The sequence below is a fragment of the Aulonocara sp. 'chitande type north' Nkhata Bay genome, linkage group LG2, assembly GCF_057382095.1.
Source record: "Aulonocara sp. 'chitande type north' Nkhata Bay isolate Kocher_YH1m ecotype deep benthic linkage group LG2, A_spYH_male_GT1.1, whole genome shotgun sequence".
Lineage (NCBI taxonomy): Eukaryota > Metazoa > Chordata > Actinopteri > Cichliformes > Cichlidae > Aulonocara > Aulonocara sp. 'chitande type north' Nkhata Bay.
In genome coordinates this window covers 21,326,607-21,349,629 of record NC_141345.1, presented here as the reverse complement: position 1 = coordinate 21,349,629, position 23,023 = coordinate 21,326,607, and the positions used below count along the sequence as shown (strand labels likewise).

At 41.0% G+C, this 23,023-nt stretch overlaps 1 long non-coding RNA gene across 1 annotated transcript; it reads left to right on the top strand.

Moving 5' to 3' along the window:
- The first annotated feature begins 11,300 nt into the window (after nucleotides 1-11,300).
- LOC147337732 (uncharacterized) lies at nucleotides 11,301-12,027 on the top strand. The gene is made up of 3 exons (XR_015131385.1): nucleotides 11,301-11,454; nucleotides 11,528-11,698; nucleotides 11,778-12,027. It is a non-coding gene; the product is annotated as an uncharacterized LOC147337732 (long non-coding RNA).
- Nucleotides 12,028-23,023: the final 10,996 nt, after the last annotated feature.

Below are 23,023 nucleotides of genomic sequence, written 5' to 3'. Positions count from 1 at the left end.
GTAAACGTTTGACCTCTGTTATTGCCAACAAAGGTTATGTTACAAAGTATTGAGTTGTATTTTTGTTATTGACCAAATACTTATTTTCCACCCTGATTTACTAATAAATTCTTTACAAATCCTACCATGTGGATTCATGGATTTTTTTTTCACATTCTGTCTCTCACAGTTGAAGTGTACCTCTGGTGCAAATTACTGACTTCTGTCATCATTTTAGGTGGGGGAACTTGCGCAATCGGTGGCTGACTAAATACTTTTTTGCCCCACTGTACATCTCTTATCCACTGAGGGGTATACTATGAAGTAAGGGCAACACACCTAGGGTCCCTTTGTGTTAGTGAGCATGACAAATCTAAAACACCACTTGGAGATAACAAGCATCACAGTCATGGGTATCAACTTTGTTTGCCAACCCTCACATAAATGAAGGCATTTGACATGTCAGTCGACTCTTCTGCACAAAATGGGTCAATTATGCATCACCTTGAAGACACCATTTTAAGCAAAATGAAGAGGTTTATAGTTGCAATTCTTTTAACAGACAGATCAAAGTAAATGAAATTATTCAGTGCACATTTCAGGATTTCGAGGTCCCCACTGGTTATCAAATAAAATCAAGGAATAATAAATGTATCACATTACCAACATTTGTGTTTGCAAAACTAGCAAGTAAACAAATTAGAATACCCGTATGGACTTGTAACTTGCAGGATGTAAAAAACAAAGGGGCATAAGGTGATATCTTCTTATATTTATATCATACTAGAAATTAACACAAACTTAGCTAAGCCTTTGTATCACGTGAAATCACTGATAGTTTTAAAGGAGAGGGCAGAAAGATCAGATTGCGTGTGGAAGCTCTGGTAGAAAATGGTTGTATACATTTTGTACAACTGCATTAAAAATATCACTATTCAATGTCCAGCAATTTATGCTTCAATATAGATTTGTATGTATTTTTATTTACAATGCTTGGTTTTCCACAAAGTAAAGCAGAAATGTCACTTTCTGTTACTAGTTCAGCTCTGCCCATAAAAAAACGTCATAATGCTACAAACACAACAAAGGGTCTTTAATCTGTCCCCCACAACTTGGTGGATGCTAATAGGTTAAATTCTCTTCTGAGGAAACTTTCCTCCTCCAGTGTAAAAACATCCTTGTAACGTCAAACTGTGCTCATAAATCATTCTGCATGGTGAAGGTCAAACATTCAAGTGATGTAACAGAAAGTAAAATATATATTTAAGAGGTGGTGGACTTACTATTGTTTACCCACCTCTGCATACACACATATAAACCAAGGTTTCCTCCACCACCATTTTTTTTTCTTTTTTAGAGAGGCACACAACTTTTCCTTACAAAGAAATGCCAAATGGATATCTGATCCAGTGGGCATTCAGATATGGAGAATAAAATGCAACCTTGGACTGTTTTCTGTTGTTAAAATGTGATGACGATGATGTAGCCCTGAAAAAAGTGGAAGATGCTTCTTTCTGAGAGATACATTTAACATTTTTTTTAGTCGAGTGCTCTTCGTCAGTAATACATAAATCACAAGTCTCAGCACCAAGATGAGACAGAACTTAGATAAAAACCTGAATAAAAACACCTGACAAGAGGTCTGTGCCAGAATTGCTGTCTTAAGGCCAAGAAAGATGCCAAGCGGATTTATGTTACCAAGTGGATCATCATGGCCTTGCCATATTGGTCCATTTGATTGACCTTTATTATAATTATGAATTTATTTTATTTTCGGTTGCTACAAACGGGACAGACATGACAGGGGAATAGGACAGGGAGAAAGAATGAAAGAAAGAGAGGGAGAGAAAGAAAACCAAAGGGGAGAAGAGACGGTGAGAAGGGGGGGAAGAAAGAAAAAACAAACAAACAAACAAAACACCTGGATCACCTGTATGGAGAAAAAAAACAGAAGAGAAAGCAAACAACAAAGAGCAACATAATAAAAAAAACAGCACCATCACAATAAACTAGCTAGCAGATTATCAGATTAGATAGACAGCGCACAATGTGCTTTGAGGCAGCAGCCAAGAAAGATGTAGTCCGCGTCTGTGAATACCCGTGTGTACACCTGTGTGCATACCTGTGTGGATCAGCATGCTTGTATTCCAAAGGTTTCTCCATGTAACGATCTGCTAGGGAGTGTGGGGAGCCATAGCCCCGTCCACCAGGGTATGAAGCAGGTATGGAGGAGATCCAGGCCCCAGATATCCACAGGCCCCAGAGTAAAAGGACCCGAAGAGGACCACCAAAGGGGGGGAACCGTGCCACCCTCCTGGGAACAGCTGAGTAGAGCCCCAAACGAGAGGTCACCCCGCAGCTACGGAGCAGAGGCCAGAGGGGGTTGCAGTGGCGTGCCCGCGGGCTCTGCCGGCAGCCAGCTGTGCCAGAGAGGACCGAGCTTCAGGCCCAGAGGCCAGAGGCCCGAGGGCATCCCACCCCCCGGAAGGAGCCCAGCCGGGCCACAGGCACCCGGCCCTGCCAATCGGCCACCAGGAGTGAGCCGGTACATACATGAGCGCCCAGCCCCAGACGACAAGGATCACCAACACACCAACGTCTGAGGGTATCAGCCACCGGCAGGGAGTGTGGTGAGGGGAGATAGGCCTCCGTACTTTAGAGGGCCTGAGATGTACCCAGAGAGGTTGAGTCTAAGACCCAACCTAAGATGAAGATATATTAAGATGAAAGCAGGTTTGTATGTGACCCTCGATTTAAAATGAGTTTCACATCCGTCTTATGCTGTGTATTGTGTCTTTAGCCTCACTTTGTTACCAGGTTTGTGATTGGTCAGAAGCTTCCACTGCTTACACGTGAATGTGCTCATAGATAGATAGACTAAGAAACCTTGCTACATCCCACTACTTGTCATATGATGGCATTTTCAGCTATTTTTATTTTTGCGCTACCTTTTTACTGGATGACTCATTGTAATGCATTTACATTTATAAGCAGATATGCTTTTCCTTCCATATATGTAGACCACTTCAGTGATGTGAGGTTCATATTTAATTATTGCAGTGTTATGTGTGTCAGAGTAAAAAGCAATTAAGCTTAAGGTGCTGTATTAAATCGTACGTACTAATGGTTCTGAGGTTACCGAAGCCTGATTGTAACCAGAAGGTCAAGGTCTAAAATCCCTTAGAAGAGAATAAGGAACTTCAAGTATGCTGCCTATGTTCACACCACTAAACCGTAAGTGCTTTGGTTAAACTGGAGTTTACAGTGGCTCTGTTAGCAGGTAACAAACTGGTGTGTATCAGGGTGTTTTCTCCATTAAACCCAGGCAAATGAGGATGTTACCGAAGGGAGGGATTTCTTTGCCTGCAAGCTCAAGATGTTGGTTGATTTACGTTAGTTTTCATTTATATTTTTGCAAAATAAATTTTTACTTCCACACTGATAAATTTATCACATTATACACAAGGAAGTTTTAGCGTCTCCCTTTGCTCTTTTTACAGTACATAATAGGGAATGACAAAATGTTTACGGTAAAGGATTATTCATCACCCAGTCAATGAGATGAAAAGTGGTAAATTAGCCCTGCAAGAGTCCTTAAATATTTCAAGAGCACAAATGCATTTCTGCTTATTAAAAATGTTCAGAACATGAATTCCTTAGAACACAAATTACATTATCTAAAGTGCTCATCTTGAGCACTTGAGCACTTGATTCATAGGCAAACAGGACTTCCTTTCCTATGTTGCAGTTTAGCCTTGTTGTTTAATGGTCCGCAGTGACAAAATACCGTCCATCAAACACCTTAAAACAAAATTAACAAGCCCATTTTGAAATGTAAGGGGAAAAGTAAAAGTTGTCACAAAAAATGACTACTTAAGTAAAGTACAGATACCTGAAAATTCTCCTTAAGCACAGTAATTAAGTATTTGTACTTTGTTATTTCCCACATCTCTTCACTCAGATAAAAAAAAACAGCTGGAAATGGCGATGGTTCCTGACAGTTAATTTCTTAGTCCACTAAACGAGGGGGGAAAAGCAGACACACCTAAGACTAAAACTAAGAACCTAAAACCAAGAACATTAAGTTAACATTAAGGGCAGGGATAGCTCAGTAGGTAGAGTGGTGGCCCCATGGTCGGAAGGTCGGGGGTTCGATTCCCCTGAACAGCTACCCTGAGGTACCCCTGAGCAAAGGGTACCTCTGACTAAATTTGAAAACCATTTCATGGAAAATGTCAAAAACTGATAAGAAAACCATTATATACTGTTTATGACATTCTTCAATAATGAATCATGCTGCTTAACTGTGCGACACCTTGCATTGTGGATGATCAACATTACACGTTATACTAAAGACAACACAGAAGAAAAACATTTAAAACAAACTGATGTTATATATGATATGAAAACATGTCACTATAACAAAGGTTCACATATTACTAAAATATGACGTATGAAGTTAACATCTGAAAAACAAATTGCGACTGAAAGGTGCGGCACGACTGACAATGGAACAATACACCAAAAGCAAAAGTACAAAAGAACTACAGCAATGAAAATACAACTACTCACGCTCATTTAAGGACAGTCCCCAAATGTATAAAATACAACTGACATCAAACAATATTAACTTGGGTTACAGTGTCTTATTAATCATATAATGTGTGTTCTGCTGTATGTTATTGCAATAACACATTTAAAAAATAATAATAACAGGGATTGAAACTTTACTGATTAGTTGAACATTTTAAAACATTTGGATCCTTTTCATAGTCACTTCTACACACTCCAAGATGTCTCAGGGAAAACACCAAGAAACACAAGAAGTTTACCCCAGCTCTCTTCGCTGGGATGAACCAGAAGACCCTTACCTCAGTTCTTTTACTTGGGATGAACAAGTAGAACTAGAGGAGAAGCGCTTGGAAGGAATGCAAAATGAAAATCTCTTGAACAGAGAGAATATTATGTTCCTGATGCAAGAAAATGAGAGAAAGAGTGCTGAATTAGAAAACCGTCTTACCTGCTTCAAGAAAAGGAATGCATTATTGAGGAGAAACAATGTGATCTCCAAGACGAAAAGAATCAGGAGCTCCAAGGAAAGCTTGATGAAGCTCTGGGAAAAAAAATGAAGAAATGAAGAGAGAGATGCAGTGCAAACTCAAAGACATGGAGATAAAATACAGTTAAGCAGTCGCTAAAAGCAATGCTTGATGAAACACTGCTCAAAAATCAAGAGTTTCTTCAAGAGAAAGAGCAAACATCAAACAAAAAGAAATGGATTCCAAGCTTCAGTACATTGAGAAACACAATGAAGGCTTGCAAGCAAAGCTTGATGAAGCTCTAGAAAAAAATAAAGAAATTCTCCAAGAGAAAGAGCAACAGGACATCAAACAGAAAGAAGAAAAACGTATTCTCCAGGATTTTGAAAGGAAAAATCTAAAACTGCAAGAATTTTATAATAAAATGAAGTACAAAACAACTGAACTGGAAGGAGAAAAGAAAAAACTGGAAAAGCAATTCTCAGAGATGCAGAGTAGGATCACTGAAATGCTGAGAAAAAACACAGAACTCCAAGAACTTTCTAATAACAACTTGAAGTGCAAAAAAACTGAAATGTAGGCGCATAAGCAACAACTAGAGAAAACACATGAAGACCTGCTGTGTATGCTTCAAGAAATCCAGAGTAGAAAACAGCAGTTGGAAGACATGCACAAGAAAATACAACAGAGACATACAGACGGCAAAGCTAATACAGAAAGAAAGTGTACTTTATTGGTCCCCTTGGGGAAATTCCTCTCTGCATTTAACCCATTCACTCAGTGAAGCAGTGGGCAGCCATTGGGCGCCCGGGGAGCAGTGTGTAAGGACGGTACCTTGCTCAGGGGTATCTCAGGATAGCTGTTCAGGGGAATCGAACCCCCGACCTTCCGATCATGGGGCCACCACTCTACCTACTGAGCAATCCCTGCCCATACAGGGCCTACAGGAAGCAACATCTAAAGAACTGAGAGACAAGCAAAATTAGAAGAAGTGGAGAAAAGATGCTTGAGACTTGAGAAGCAACATGCAGAAACAAACGATGAGTTGAAAACCCTCAACCTTGAGAAAAAAGTGCTCATGAAAAGAGTTCCTGAAAAAGAAGAAAAAAAAACCGCTTCTGCTTGTTCCAAAGGAGGGACACTGCAGCTCCTCATCAGATGTAACCTCGTCTTCCCCCACCTACCAGTTAACCTTTATTTGTTCCTTTCAGATTAATCTATGTTTTTTTAGTTGTTGCTCTCCCAATAACACTTCAGTAAGTTAACAATACAAATCCAACAGGATGAACTTGAGCGGGGGCGATCATGGCTCAAGAGTTGGGAGTTCACCTTGTAATCGTAAGGTTGCCGGTTTGAGCCCTGGCTTGGACAGTCTCGGTCGTTGTGTCCTTGGGCAAGACACTTCACCCGTTGCCTACTGGTGGTGGTCAGAGGGCCCGGTGGCGCTAGTGTCCAGCAGCTTCTCCTCTGTCAATGCGCCCCAGGGTGGCTGTGGCTGCAATGTAGCTTGCCATCACCAATGTGTGTGTGTGAATGACTGGTTGTGTAAAGCGCTTTGGGGTCCTTAGGGACTAGAAAAGCGCTATACAAATACTTACCATTTTACACGTGTCAGATCAATGTCTTTATTCAACAATCATTTAAGTATAAAAACAAGAAATGGGTAATAGCTGCATGTGTGTGTGTGTGTGTGTGTGTGTGCGCGCGCGCGTGTGTGTGCGCGGGCGCATACTATGCATACTTTACCTGTTGGATCTAAATCCCAGAAGGAATTAAATAAAACAAAAAAACAAAACAAAAATATGTTTCTCTCTTTTCATAGGTTAGGTTTTAAGTCCTGATTTGTTCCTTTCAGATTAATCTATGTTTCTTTAGTTGTTGTTATCCCAATAACACTTCAGTGAGTTAACAATACAAATCCAATAGGATGAACTTGATTGCTGAAAATGAAATCAACTGTTACAAGAAAATCATTTGAATTCACAATCCAGTGTGTAATCAGTTCATGGCTGAAGTCCTCTGCATACTGCAGTAACAGAAAATATTGTCAAGGTGTGCTGTGTGGTAGGTGGACAGCAGACCCACCTACCACACAGCACAAAAGACCCTCAGACAAAAGTCAACTCAAAGTGCAGCTTTATTAGATAGAACCAGCAAGCATAACAAAAACATAAGCTGAGCACACAACATGGAGGAGTATAATGACACGATGAAGACCAGAGGGAACTGAGGACTTTAAATAAACCAGAGATGCTGAGTTTCAGGAAAAAATATTCCAAAAGCACATTTGTAATTACTTATGACCGTTTTCAACTTTTTTTCTTTAGACCAAATCCCCTGTACACATATAGTGACTCAGAGGATGAGCAGCCCACCAAAAAATGGTTTCCCCAGGCCCCTCGAGTGAAAATACCAGGTAATAAAATACTGTCTAGTGTCTTTGTACATATCTGTGTGTGACACAAGGAAACGTTTGACAAGTTGTCTGTATTCTTAAATACTTAAAAAAAAAATTATCTTTTTCTGTCAGACCTGACGAGAGCTGTTAATGAACTCCGTGAGGAGGTCAGAGCCATCCGCAATGAATCGGTAGATGCTGGGGTACTGCCTCTGGATTTGCCCTTGCACAACATTGAGGAGCTAAACAATGCAGAGCCAGCTCTTCAATCACAAGAGGCAAATAAGGCAATGGTAAGTATATAAAGGTTATGTACACTTTGTAACTATAAATTGTAATAGCTATCAGATGTGATTTAAATACATAACAACGGCCTGTTGATTAAACACACAAGCACTTGCATACACATTTAAGACATGAGACACGCTAATTCCATCTCTTAAAACGTGTCTATAGGTGAGACGCTTTGCCTTGATTGGAGCCTGACGCAGCAGTTAGGGGCAAACTCTATGTCCGAGTTTGTCTTTGCACAAGCAGTGCAGAAATGGCTCCGATACGCCCCAGATCGTTTGGGTGGGTGCAGGACGCACATCATGCAAAAAAATTACAAACTTCTGTGAATCATATAAACGTAAATAGGAAACTGTCTTTTAATAAAGTATTTAGCAAACGAAACATGCCTATTGACCTTTTTTTGTTTATTTTTTTTCTCTCTTACATCACATGCAATGCTTTCTTATTTTAGGATATTAATATTGACATGATACATTGTGAGACATTTGGTTTTTTTTTATAAAGGGTGTCCAATTTAAGGAATAAGTACAATTATGTGTTTAGGTGGTTGAAGTATTGATGGAAACATGCAGTAGTTTAGTATTGGTTAAAATACCTATAAAGAAAGGTAGATTTCCAGTCATGATTTAACTGTTGTTTTAATAAAAAGCAACTGTGCGAAAGAGGTGGAAAATCAACACCATAGCTCAACAGTGTTTCAATATCAGAATCTGACATTGTTTCAATGTCAACAGTATTAGAAAATATAACGTTGAATCAACGTCAGGTTTCAACATTGATTCAACATCAAAACCTGATGTTGTTTCAACGTTAAAAAAGGGTGCAAGAGTGACGTTAGGTCAACGTCACACTTCAACGTTGATTCAATGACACAGCCTGATATTGACTCAACATTGTTTCAATGTTTCCTTGCTATCTGGGTAAGCAAAGCATTCTTCATTGCATCAGCGTGTGTGTGTGTGTGTATGTGGATCACTTCTCAGTGAATCAGCATTCCAATCAGGGGCGGAGCGTGGGGGTGGCTTACGGGGCTTAAGCCCGGGTTGTTTTGTCAGAAGCCCGGGGTATTTTGGAGTGTAATTTTTTCATAGTTAGATGCCTGGCTGACAACTGTATAAAACAAAAAGTACACACAATATTCGAAGCACATAGTGCACACTGTGGGAATTTACGACTGTGCGTGAATCCCCCCCTGATATTGGTATGATCCAAGCTCAGGCACTAAGCGACTGAGCGAGGGGGCGGGGGGAGCTGCTGCCCGTGAGTGCGCTGTTGGAGAGACGGAGCCAGCCATACTAAGGAGAGCTTAAGTTTGACCAGGTACCAAAGCAAATCATTCGTACCGTACAAATAATGTAAATATGACGGTGCATCACGAAAGATTGATATGAAACTGATCACTTGACCAATATTATTTTACTTGCTCTTCAAGTGAATCAACAAATGGCGAAATGAAAAGCCGAACAAATGCTATTTTTTAGAGAGTCTTAGCTTACGTGTGTTTATTTCATATTTTCAGTTCTTACCCTCCCCGACTAATTCGGTTTCAGTTATGTACTGAAATATAAGAATGGACATTAGAGGGTTCTTTCAAAGAAAAAACTCAGGTAAATGTTATTTTATATATTGTGCTTTGTATGTTGTTCAGTATATTTCTATGCAAAACAAGAGGGATTTCAGTACACAGCAGGATATTCACATTTGTAACCAGATATTTACATACACTTTAGGGAGAAAACATAAAAATTTTTACTGTACAACATCAATTTAGAGTAAACTTTTGTTTTAGATAAATATTGAAATATATTTTGAATTAGTTAAATGTCAGAATAAAGAGAGACAGAGCTGTCTATTTTTTATCACTTTCATTAAATTTAGGAGTACATATACACTAAGTTTATTGTTAATTAATAAGAAAACTCCAGAGGATTCCATTCTGAGCTGAAGAAGCTTCTGATAGGTTAGTAGAGTCCATGTGAGTAAATTGGTGGCACAGCTGTGGATGCATATAAGGCAAAACACAAAGCCTGTTTCTGTGACATGGGAAAATCAAGAGATGTCAACCAAAACACCAGGAAAAGAACTGTGGAGCTCCATAAGTGTGGCTCAGTTTGAATACAATTTGGTGCCATTTGCAATTAAAAAACACAGACAGTTTCTCTCTTTACTCTTAAAGTTAACAAATATGTTTTTATATTTATCAATCTAAAAAAATAAACATTTAGTCTGATTTGATGTTACAATTAAAAAAGTGTTTGTTTTGATCTGAAGAGTTTGTAAATATCTGGTTTCAACTGTATATTTGATGATTGTCAGCACAAAGAGAGAGAGAGAGGAGCAGAGATTGAGATGGAGAATGAGGACAGAACAGAGATGAACAAGAGCAGGTGAGACACACATGTTAGTCAAATGGTTGCTTACTAAAAGTATCACCGTATCATAGGTACTCATGTATCTCGTACCTAGTGTTTCTTTTTAGGTTTGCTATTTTTCAAATTCTATATTTATTAAGTTCTGCAGGCTTGTTTGCACAACAAGGCTAAATAATTATATAAACTTTTCTCAATCTAAATATTGTACTTTGGTAGAATTAAATAAGTGTAGTGCAGGTCTATGATGATTTTTAGTGCTACTATCATCTAGTTCTGATTGTGGTTATGTCTTGGTTAAGTCCCCCCCCCCCCCCCCCCTCAAAAAAAAAAAAAAATCCCACATGCATACTACCCTTTAGGGCTAAGCCCCGGGTGTTTCAAATGTCTGGCTCCTCCTCTGATTCCAATGTGTGTGTGTGTGTATGTGTGTGTGTGTGTGTGTGTGTGTGTGTGTGTGTGTGTGTGTGTGTGTGTGTGTGTGTGTATATGTGTGTGTGTGTGTCATTTCTCACTCACTCAACGAGTGCACGTGTTCATGTGTGTATTTCACTTCATTCTGAATCTGTGTGTTTGGAGACGTGTGTGTGTGTGTGTGTGTGTGTGTGTGTGTGTGTGTGTTTGTTTCTCTTCATTCTGAGTCAGTGCATGTAGATGTGTGTGTTTGTGTGGGTGTTTGTGTTCATCACTTTCCTGTTCTGGTGTTCTGGGTAGACCACGGCCTGAAGCATGCCCTGGGGTCCTGCCCCCCTCCTTTTCAGTTTGTTTGCGACCATTGCTGCTGCTGCTGCTGCTCAAAATTCAGTCCGTCCTGGTTCTGACCCCAATTGGGGCAGTCCTTTCTCCAGTGTCGATGTTCACCGCAGGTGAAACCTGCATCTTCTTCTGTGTTTTTGTCCATTCTGAGGTGCCTTCTGTCCTCAGTTACTCCTCTTGTCTCGGTCACGCCCTTTTTCGCCACCCGATCATCCGTGTTGGTCCATCACTGTCCTGCACAGTGTGAATGCAAAGTTATCAAGGTCAGCATTCTTTCGCTCGGCCTTACTTTTCATTCGGGCTTGGCGGGCGTCTCGTCACAGCTCTGTCAGCTGACGCAGTCTGGGAATTTTCCCCCGTGTAGTGAAACGGGCCTTAGGTTTAGTGCTCTCCGTCTCGGCTGCATGAGATCACATTCCTGCAGGTCTGTTGACATTCTCAGGTTGTTGTTGTGTGTCATGGTCTGGTTGGGCACCTGCAGGTCTCAGACAGCGGCTCCTCCTCCTTTAGGCGGAGTCCGGTTGCCCCTCCCTGGCTGACCACCTGTGAGCAATCGTGCCAGCGGTATATCAGACCTGCGCTCTCAACCACTCATCGCCTGAGTATCTGCTATTCCCATGTTAGTTCAGTGGAGCATCCTAAACCTTGTCTTAACGCCGTGTGATGACTGACCTGTCTTTTCTTGTCCTCAGCGATAGCACCCGGAGTGGAGATCTTGTTCCCCTCGCTCCCGTCCTCCTGGACCTGGGCCGCCAGCTGCTCACACAACGTGGCCTGCCGGCCCACTGCTCACCTGCCTGCCTCCCCACGCCTCGACCGCTTCCGGGTTTTCCGCTCCACCTGTCCCCTCCATCTGAAACCAAGTAAGGCAATTCAATTCAACTGCGGAGGATTATTGGTTGTCTGCTGGATCCCTCTGATCGTGATCTCCTCTTGTTCCAGTGCCCCGGCCCCTACCTAGTCCTGTTTCTACCTCCCCGCTGTCCCCGCTGTTCAGCCGTCTCCTAGAGGTGTCTAGGTCGCCCTCATTATCACAGACGAATCCTACGCGCCACTAGTGTGGTGGCGTCGCTTTGTGTTTCACCTTTGTTTTCCTGTGGGCGGAAATAAATCATTTGTTTTCTGTCACCTCGCTTCCGGGTTGGTTTCTGCGCCTGTGTCCATCCCTGTTCCCTCGTGCCGTTGAGCCGTGACAGTTGTGGGTCCAGCTGTTGCAGCATTTGGTCAGTGTCACGTATGGGGGAGAGCAGGAGTCCAGTCAGCCTCGGCTTTCAGGGCCGGCAAAGCAGCCTGTAATTAAATATGTATAGAAAAAACAAAAACAAAACAAAACAAAAACAAACGAACAGGAAAATGATGTTGTGTTGGCTGTGTTATTCAGAGGGGAGACACACCGGGACCAGGCCCTGTGTCAGCCTTCTCTCCCCCTTTTTTTTTTTTTTTTTTTTTTTTTTTTCTCTCCCGATATAATCAACTCCTAACCCACCAAGTTGACAGGACAACACAAGTACATATTAAAATTCTTAAGATCATGTTTAAAAACCCAAAAAAGGAATTTTCTTTCATTCAGTAATCACTTTTATTAATCAATCAACAGAAAACATGTCACAATTTGACTCTTTTTACCACTAAATTTGTTGCGTCTTGCCTGGTTGGTTAGACCAGTGTTCCTTTTTTTTTTTTTTTTTTTTAGTTAAATTGTTGTCCTGCAACCCAGAGGGTTTCTTTGTCAGTAATGTATAGACTTCATCATTTAAGTATGTTAATTTTTCTTTAACCTTGCTGGAAAATCTTCACGTGTTCATGAGTGTAAGCTGTTTCTTCATTGCGTGTATGTGCATTTGTATAAAAGCAGGTTAATTTTATCTTTTCTCAAACTAGGCGTTACCTTAAAAGGAGCCTTTCTCTCAGATTTCTCTGCTTGTGTGTGTTTTTGTTTCACCTTTTTGTTGTGATGCTCCGGACGCCTTCCCAACCTCCACAAGTCCGTTGGCCCCAATTTTATGTGTTAAAACTTCTCTTAATTTCTCCTCTAATTCTCTCCTCGCTGCTGTCTTTTTCACAGCTGCTGATTCGTGCTGGGTGTGGTTCCCATTACCTATAATTTTGCTTCGGCCGCTGTGCTTGTGGGGGCAGTTGGTCCAGGTCCGCAGCTTCCTGTATTAACACACTAAGAGATTTATTTAATTTCATTTTCATCACTGTTAAACAGATAAGCAGGCAACCCGCCTACCTTGACAGCGTAAACTGTACGCCAGTCTCCCAACACATTCCTCTCTGTACTCCTCCATAATTCTCCACTGCACACCTCTTACTATCTCTCCTTTTTATTTTTATTACACCACAGAGTAATACACCCAATTATGCCCGTCTATCTCTATGTGGCTCCAAATTCCCTCTTTATTTTAATTTCACACTCGTCAGGGGACAGGCACACAACAATTTCAACCACTGAAACGAGGAATTCAACCTTTTTATATTTCTTTACTAATCTAGACTCAACCTTTGTTCGCAAAATGTGTCTTGTTCTAGTCCGGAATAAATGTGAACCCGTGATTACACGGCCGTTCCAGTGTTATTTCCGTAGCTATGCGGGGGCCCTCACCTCCCCAAGTCACCACCTCGGCACCCGGACGCCGCCGGTCCTGCCCGCGCGTCCACGAACAGGAGGGTCGCCACTCCATAGGCAAAATGTTCCACAGGTACACTAGGCATCAACCTTTGATCCTAAAATGTGTCTTTGCTCTAATGTCCTCCTAATCAAACACATCAACCGTCACTGTCACTGTGTTCAGACTTCACACACACAAAAAGCACACTCAGAGCGCGCCTCACCCACGGCCAGAGCGCGCCTTACACACACAGCGCGTTACACCATCAGTGTGACACACAGAGAGCGCCTCTCATCAGCAGAAATTTGCACAGAAACCTCTGAGCTCAACTATTAGATCTTCTTAAAGCACACTGCACCATAGACCAAAATACCCCTTTCTCTGCGCTTATGACCGCCACCACGGGGCAAAGTCGCATCATAAAAGTGATGCTTGCATCCCCGAAGTTATACCTGACATCATAAACCAGGTGTTGCTATGTACTAAATTTTTACTTTGTATTATGACCGCAGCCCTTTATACTCGACTGACGCCACAAACCACCGTCAAAACCTCTATCCAATGTACTAAAACTAGCACCAACCACTACTGCACTTCACGGCCGCACCACCGGAACACGCCGTATCATAAACCAAACCTACGGACGTGTTTCGCTCTCGCGTTGCCAGCGTTCAACTGCACCGTGAAGCCAGCATCTGCTTTTCCTTAAATCAACTTCTATTTCATAGCCGGCAAAAGCCAGGACGTCACTGACACCATAAACAAAATAAACAAACCTCGACTTCAATGTACTGGACTAATGGCCGCGTCTTCAGAAGAAATTCTAACGTATTATTGCTACAGAAGCCAGTATTAGACAAAATTAAATGTGGAAGGTAAAGTGGCTGCAACTAGTCCAACGTAGTATGTTATTAGTATCTCGGTAGAAGCAGTTTACTGCAACTAGTCCAACGTAGTATGTTATTAGTATCTCGGTAGAAGCAGTTTATTTAACACACTGGAATTCAGCCTCAACTTATGTTGTTAGTATCTTGCGCCAAAAACCAGACACCGACAAATTTACTGTGAAAATACATGTGACTCAGCGAACAGATTAATTTGGAAAGCCCAATATGCACATTTGGTATTTATAATACAACAGGCTGTGCTTACCTTTCTGTTTTAGGCCGGCCTTCTGTTCACTTTGCCCCACGATCTCACCAAAGGCCAAATCTACACCTCCTCAGCACACCAAAGATCCGGGTCACGGCACCAAGTTGTTGAATTCTCCCAATTCTTGGAATCTTTGGGCTGAAGGAGGGACAATACTCGGTGTATAAATGCTCAATCAACAATCATTTATTTCCATACAATTCAACAGTCAGAGCATTACAACGTCCGGACAGGAGAGATGCTACCAGAGGGTCAGGCACATGTCTCTAAATGGTGACGGGTTGCTCAGCTTTTTATAGTCTCTAGTGGCCCCCAGCTAGTCGTAAAAGCCAAAACATCACATTTTTTCTCTGTTACAGCGCCTAAGTTATGACCTCGGCAGTTGTTTCTCTGCTTTCTGTAAGGTGGGGGTGTGGAATGTGGTCTATCTATCTCCCCTGTCTTTAGACACAGAGTCTCCTGCTTACAACCTTCTCTTCATGATTCAACAATTAAGCATGTCAAGAAAACAGTGTAACACATTCCCAGCAGATCAAGGATACAGAGTGATGCACATTTATCTAATGAACTAATATGTGAATATGTTCTGTTAACTCAAAAGTATAATGAGAACTAAACTACATACAGCTCACACACTCTATATTAAAGGGTATAATGTGATCTACAGCAGTATTCTAATTCAACTACTTTGATTACATATATAAGGTAACATATAATAACAGAATAATCTAATAGTGTGAAAAAATCAACTGTGGGAGCAATCATCAGAAAATGGAAGACATACAAGACCACTGATAATCTCCCTCGATCTGGGGCTCCACGCAAGATCTCATCCCGTGGGGTCAAAATGATCATGAGAACGGTGAGCAAAGATCCCAGAACCACACGGGGGGACCTGGTGAATGACCTGCAGAGAGCTGGGACCAAAGTAACAAAGGTCACCATCAGTAACACACTACAACGGCAGGGAATCAAATCCCGCAGTGCCAGACGTGTTCCGCTGCTGAAGCCAGTGCATGTCCAGGCCCGTCTGAAGTTTGCCAGAGAGCACATGGATGATACAGCAGAGGATTGGGAGAATGTCATGTGGTCAGATGAAACCAAAGTAGAACTTTTTGGTATAAACTCAACTCGTCGTGTTTGGAGGAAGAAGAATACTGAGTTGCATCCCAAGAACACCATACCTACTGTGAAGCATGGGGGTGGAAACATCATGCTATGGGGCTGTTTTTCTGCCAAGGGGACAGGACGACTGATCCGTGTTAAGGACAGAATGAATGGGGCCATGTATCGTGAGATTTTGAGCCAAAACCTCCTTCCATCAGTGAGAACTTTGAAGATGAAACGAGGCTGGGTCTTCCAACATGACAATGATCCAAAACACACCGCCCGGGCAACAAAGGAGTGGCTCCGTAAGAAGCGTTTGAAAGTCCTGGAGTGGCCTAGCCAGTCTCCAGACCTCAACCCCATAGAAAATCTGTGGCGGGAGTTGAAAGTCCGTGTTGCTCGGCGACAGCCCCAAAACATCACTGCTCTCGAGAAGATCTGCATGGAGGAATGGGCCAAAATACCAGCTACTGTGTGTGCAAACCTGGTAAAGACCTATAGTAAACGTTTGACCTCTGTTATTGCCAACAAAGGTTATGTTACAAAGTATTGAGTTGTATTTTTGTTATTGACCAAATACTTATTTTCCACCCTGATTTACTAATAAATTCTTTACAAATCCTACCATGTGGATTCATGGATTTTTTTTTCACATTCTGTCTCTCACAGTTGAAGTGTACCTCTGGTGCAAATTACTGACTTCTGTCATCATTTTAGGTGGGGGAACTTGCGCAATCGGTGGCTGACTAAATACTTTTTTGCCCCACTGTACATCTCTTATCCACTGAGGGGTATACTATGAAGTAAGGGCAACACACCTAGGGTCCCTTTGTGTTAGTGAGCATGACAAATCTAAAACACCACTTGGAGATAACAAGCATCACAGTCATGGGTATCAACTTTGTTTGCCAACCCTCACATAAATGAAGGCATTTGACATGTCAGTCGACTCTTCTGCACAAAATGGGTCAATTATGCATCACCTTGAAGACACCATTTTAAGCAAAATGAAGAGGTTTATAGTTGCAATTCTTTTAACAGACAGATCAAAGTAAATGAAATTATTCAGTGCACATTTCAGGATTTCGAGGTCCCCACTGGTTATCAAATAAAATCAAGGAATAATAAATGTATCACATTACCAACATTTGTGTTTGCAAAACTAGCAAGTAAACAAATTAGAATACCCGTATGGACTTGTAACTTGCAGGATGTAAAAAACAAAGGGGCATAAGGTGATATCTTCTTATATTTATATCATACTAGAAATTAACACAAACTTAGCTAAGCCTTTGTATCACGTGAAATCACTGATAGTTTTAAAGGAGAGGGCAGAAAGATCAGATTGCGTGTGGAAGCTCTGGTAGAAAATGGTTGTATACATTTTGTACAACTGCATTAAAAATATCACTATTCAATGTCCAGCAATTTATGCTTCAATATAGATTTGTATGTATTTTTATTTACAATGCTTGGTTTTCCACAAAGTAAAGCAGAAATGTCACTTTCTGTTACTAGTTCAGCTCTGCCCATAAAAAAACGTCATAATGCTACAAACACAACAAAGGGTCTTTAATCTGTCCCCCACAACTTGGTGGATGCTAATAGGTTAAATTCTCTTCTGAGGAAACTTTCCTCCTCCAGTGTAAAAACATCCTTGTAACGTCAAACTGTGCTCATAAATCATTCTGCATGGTGAAGGTCAAACATTCAAGTGATGTAACAGAAAGTAAAATATATATTTAAGAGGTGGTGGACTTACTATTGTTTACCCACCTCTGCATACACACATATAAACCAAGGTTTCCTCCACCACCATTTTTTTTTCTTTTTTAGAGAGGCACACAACTTTTCCTTACAAAGAAATGCCAAATGGATATCTGATCCAGTGGGCATTCAGATATGGAGAATAAAATGCAACCTTGGACTGTTTTCTGTTGTTAAAATGTGATGACGATGATGTAGCCCTGAAAAAAGTGGAAGATGCTTCTTTCTGAGAGATACATTTAACATTTTTTTAGTCGAGTGCTCTTCGTCAGTAATACATAAATCACAAGTCTCAGCACCAAGATGAGACAGAACTTAGATAAAAACCTGGATAAAAACACCTGACAAGAGGTCTGTGCCAGAATTGCTGTCTTAAGGCCAAGAAAGATGCCAAGCGGATTTATGTTACCAAGTGGATCATCATGGCCTTGCCATATTGGTCCATTTGATTGACCTTTATTATAATTATGAATTTATTTTATTTTCGGTTGCTACAAACGGGACAGACATGACAGGGGAATAGGACAGGGAGAAAGAATGAAAGAAAGAGAGGGAGAGAAAGAAAACCAAAGGGGAGAAGAGACGGTGAGAAGGGAGGGAAGAAAGAAAAAACAAACAAACAAACAAACAAAACACCTGGATCACCTGTATGGAGAAAAAAAACAGAAGAGAAAGCAAACAACAAAGAGCAACATAATAAAAAAAACAGCACCATCACAATAAACTAGCTAGCAGATTATCAGATTAGATAGACAGCGCACAATGTGCTTTGAGGCAGCAGCCAAGAAAGATGTAGTCTGCGTCTGTGAATACCCGTGTGTACACCTGTGTGCATACCTGTGTGGATCAGCATGCTTGTATTCCAAAGGTTTCTCCATGTAACGATCTGCTAGGGAGTGTGGGGAGCCATAGCCCCGTCCACCAGGGTATGAAGCAGGTATGGAGGAGATCCAGGCCCCAGATATCCACAGGCCCCAGAGTAAAAGGACCCGAAGAGGACCACCAAAGGGGGGGAACCGTGCCACCCTCCTGGGAACAGCTGAGTAGAGCCCCAAACGAGAGGTCACCCCGCAGCTACGGAGCAGAGGCCAGAGGGGGTTGCAGTGGCGTGCCCGCGGGCTCTGCCGGCAGCCAGCTGTGCCAGAGAGGACCGAGCTTCAGGCCCAGAGGCCAGAGGCCCGAGGGCATCCCACCCCCCGGAAGGAGCCCAGCCGGGCCACAGGCACCCGGCCCTGCCAATCGGCCACCAGGAGTGAGCCGGTACATACATGAGCGCCCAGCCCCAGACGACAAGGATCACCAACACACCAACGTCTGAGGGTATCAGCCACCGGCAGGGAGTGTGGTGAGGGGAGATAGGCCTCCGTACTTTAGAGGGCCTGAGATGTACCCAGAGAGGTTGAGTCTAAGACCCAACCTAAGATGAAGATATATTAAGATGAAAGCAGGTTTGTATGTGACCCTCGATTTAAAATGAGTTTCACATCTGTCTTATGCTGTGTATTGTGTCTTTAGCCTCACTTTGTTACCAGGTTTGTGATTGGTCAGAAGCTTCCACTGCTTACACGTGAATGTGCTCATAGATAGATAGACTAAGAAACCTTGCTACATCCCACTACTTGTCATATGATGGCATTTTCAGCTATTTTTATTTTTGCGCTACCTTTTTACTGGATGACTCATTGTAATGCATTTACATTTATAAGCAGATATGCTTTTCCTTCCATATATGTAGACCACTTCAGTGATGTGAGGTTCATATTTAATTATTGCAGTGTTATGTGTGTCAGAGTAAAAAGCAATTAAGCTTAAGGTGCTGTATTAAATCGTACGTACTAATGGTTCTGAGGTTACCGAAGCCTGATTGTAACCAGAAGGTCAAGGTCTAAAATCCCTTAGAAGAGAATAAGGAACTTCAAGTATGCTGCCTATGTTCACACCACTAAACCGTAAGTGCTTTGGTTAAACTGGAGTTTACAGTGGCTCTGTTAGCAGGTAACAAACTGGTGTGTATCAGGGTGTTTTCTCCATTAAACCCAGGCAAATGAGGATGTTACCGAAGGGAGGGATTTCTTTGCCTGCAAGCTCAAGATGTTGGTTGATTTACGTTAGTTTTCATTTATATTTTTGCAAAATAAATTTTTACTTCCACACTGATAAATTTATCACATTATACACAAGGAAGTTTTAGCGTCTCCCTTTGCTCTTTTTACAGTACATAATAGGGAATGACAAAATGTTTACGGTAAAGGATTATTCATCACCCAGTCAATGAGATGAAAAGTGGTAAATTAGCCCTGCAAGAGTCCTTAAATATTTCAAGAGCACAAATGCATTTCTGCTTATTAAAAATGTTCAGAACATGAATTCCTTAGAACACAAATTACATTATCTAAAGTGCTCATCTTGAGGGGAAAAAACAGAAAAGTCTAAGTGCCTCGATATAGAATATTAGGATGGTCAATTGTTAAACTGTGCATCATCATAAAGCAAATTACTCTATAACACTATTAAAACTAATGGACAACCAGAATATCACAGTGACAGAATTATGGTTTGATTCAAGAGTCTGAAAAGAAGAAAAATGATAATAAAAAAGGGAAAAAAAAACAGAAAAGGGATTGCATAAGATTAAACAAAGGGCCCAGATGTCCCACTTTTTCTGTAGTTATCATCAAACAGACATAGAAAATGAAGTAAATGTGTGTTCAGTTCAGTGTTTTCCCACAATGTGCTTTATTAATACACACATGAGGTAATTAGGAAGATGCAACACAGCTGGGCAAAACATGAACAGACAAATGACAGGGGACGCAAAGTTAAACATAAGTAAGAGCAGGACAAGAGACTATCAAAATAAAACAGGAAACTACCACTGAGACTGACACATACAGACATGACAAACACAAAGGGACAATAAACAGAGACATGACTTGGGAAACAGACAAAGAATACACCGAAAACAAACGATTAAACCCACTATGAGAAAACTATAAGACTTTAACCATAAATCCTTTCAACCAAACAAAAACGAGAATATGAAACGAATAATACTCTTAAGAACTGAACACACAATATTGCATTTGAAATTACTTGCCACTTAAAAAAATATTATTCATTTTATGCTCGCTCATCTTGCAGTACTAGCTGCTGAAGTACTGCAACCACGTCCTGCGGTCGTTCATATGATGTGCAAAATAAATGAATAAAAACACTGGCCCACTTCAGCCAGTGACTATGCCACACAGTTTTGGCTCTTTCATTGGTTTTATGTCACAAACCCTGGTGATTCATAGGCAAACAGGACTTCCTTTCCTATGTTGCAGTTTAGCCTTGTTGTTTAATGGTCCGCAGTGACAAAATACCGTCCATCAAACACCTTAAAACAAAATTAACAAGCCCATTTTGAAATGTAAGGGGAAAAGTAAAAGTTGTCACAAAAAATGACTACTTAAGTAAAGTACAGATACCTGAAAATTCTCCTTAAGCACAGTAATTAAGTATTTGTACTTTGTTATTTCCCACATCTCTTCACTCAGATAAAAAAAAACAGCTGGAAATGGCGATGGTTCCTGACAGTTAATTTCTTAGTCCACTAAACGAGGGGGGAAAAGCAGACACACCTAAGACTAAAACTAAGAACCTAAAACCAAGAACATTAAGTTAACATTAAGGGCAGGGATAGCTCAGTAGGTAGAGTGGTGGCCCCATGGTCGGAAGGTCGGGGGTTCGATTCCCCTGAACAGCTACCCTGAGGTACCCCTGAGCAAAGGGTACCTCTGACTAAATTTGAAAACCATTTCATGGAAAATGTCAAAAACTGATAAGAAAACCATTATATACTGTTTATGACATTCTTCAATAATGAATCATGCTGCTTAACTGTGCGACACCTTGCATTGTGGATGATCAACATTACACGTTATACTAAAGACAACACAGAAGAAAAACATTTAAAACAAACTGATGTTATATATGATATGAAAACATGTCACTATAACAAAGGTTCACATATTACTAAAATATGACGTATGAAGTTAACATCTGAAAAACAAATTGCGACTGAAAGGTGCGGCACGACTGACAATGGAACAATACACCAAAAGCAAAAGTACAAAAGAACTACAGCAATGAAAATACAACTACTCACGCTCATTTAAGGACAGTCCCCAAATATATAAAATACAACTGACATCAAACAATATTAACTTGGGTTACAGTGTCTTATTAATCATATAATGTGTGTTCTGCTGTATGTTATTGCAATAACACATTTAAAAAATAATAATAACAGGGATTGAAACTTTACTGATTAGTTGAACATTTTAAAACATTTGGATCCTTTTCATAGTCACTTCTACACACTCCAAGATGTCTCAGGGAAAACACCAAGAAACACAAGAAGTTTACCCCAGCTCTCTTCGCTGGGATGAACCAGAAGACCCTTACCTCAGTTCTTTTACTTGGGATGAACAAGTAGAACTAGAGGAGAAGCGCTTGGAAGGAATGCAAAATGAAAATCTCTTGAACAGAGAGAATATTATGTTCCTGATGCAAGAAAATGAGAGAAAGAGTGCTGAATTAGAAAACCGTCTTACCTGCTTCAAGAAAAGGAATGCATTATTGAGGAGAAACAATGTGATCTCCAAGACGAAAAGAATCAGGAGCTCCAAGGAAAGCTTGATGAAGCTCTGGGAAAAAAAATGAAGAAATGAAGAGAGAGATGCAGTGCAAACTCAAAGACATGGAGATAAAATACAGTTAAGCAGTCGCTAAAAGCAATGCTTGATGAAACACTGCTCAAAAATCAAGAGTTTCTTCAAGAGAAAGAGCAAACATCAAACAAAAAGAAATGGATTCCAAGCTTCAGTACATCGAGAAACACAATGAAGGCTTGCAAGCAAAGCTTGATGAAGCTCTAGAAAAAAATAAAGAAATTCTCCAAGAGAAAGAGCAACAGGACATCAAACAGAAAGAAGAAAAACGTATTCTCCAGGATTTTGAAAGGAAAAATCTAAAACTGCAAGAATTTTATAATAAAATGAAGTACAAAACAACTGAACTGGAAGGAGAAAAGAAAAAACTGGAAAAGCAATTCTCAGAGATGCAGAGTAGGATCACTGAAATGCTGAGAAAAAACACAGAACTCCAAGAACTTTCTAATAACAACTTGAAGTGCAAAAAAACTGAAATGTAGGCGCATAAGCAACAACTAGAGAAAACACATGAAGACCTGCTGTGTATGCTTCAAGAAATCCAGAGTAGAAAACAGCAGTTGGAAGACATGCACAAGAAAATACAACAGAGACATACAGACGGCAAAGCTAATACAGAAAGAAAGTGTACTTTATTGGTCCCCTTGGGGAAATTCCTCTCTGCGTTTAACCCATTCACTCAGTGAAGCAGTGGGCAGCCATTGGGCGCCCGGGGAGCAGTGTGTAAGGACGGTACCTTGCTCAGGGGTATCTCAGGATAGCTGTTCAGGGGAATCGAACCCCCGACCTTCCGATCATGGGGCCACCACTCTACCTACTGAGCAATCCCTGCCCA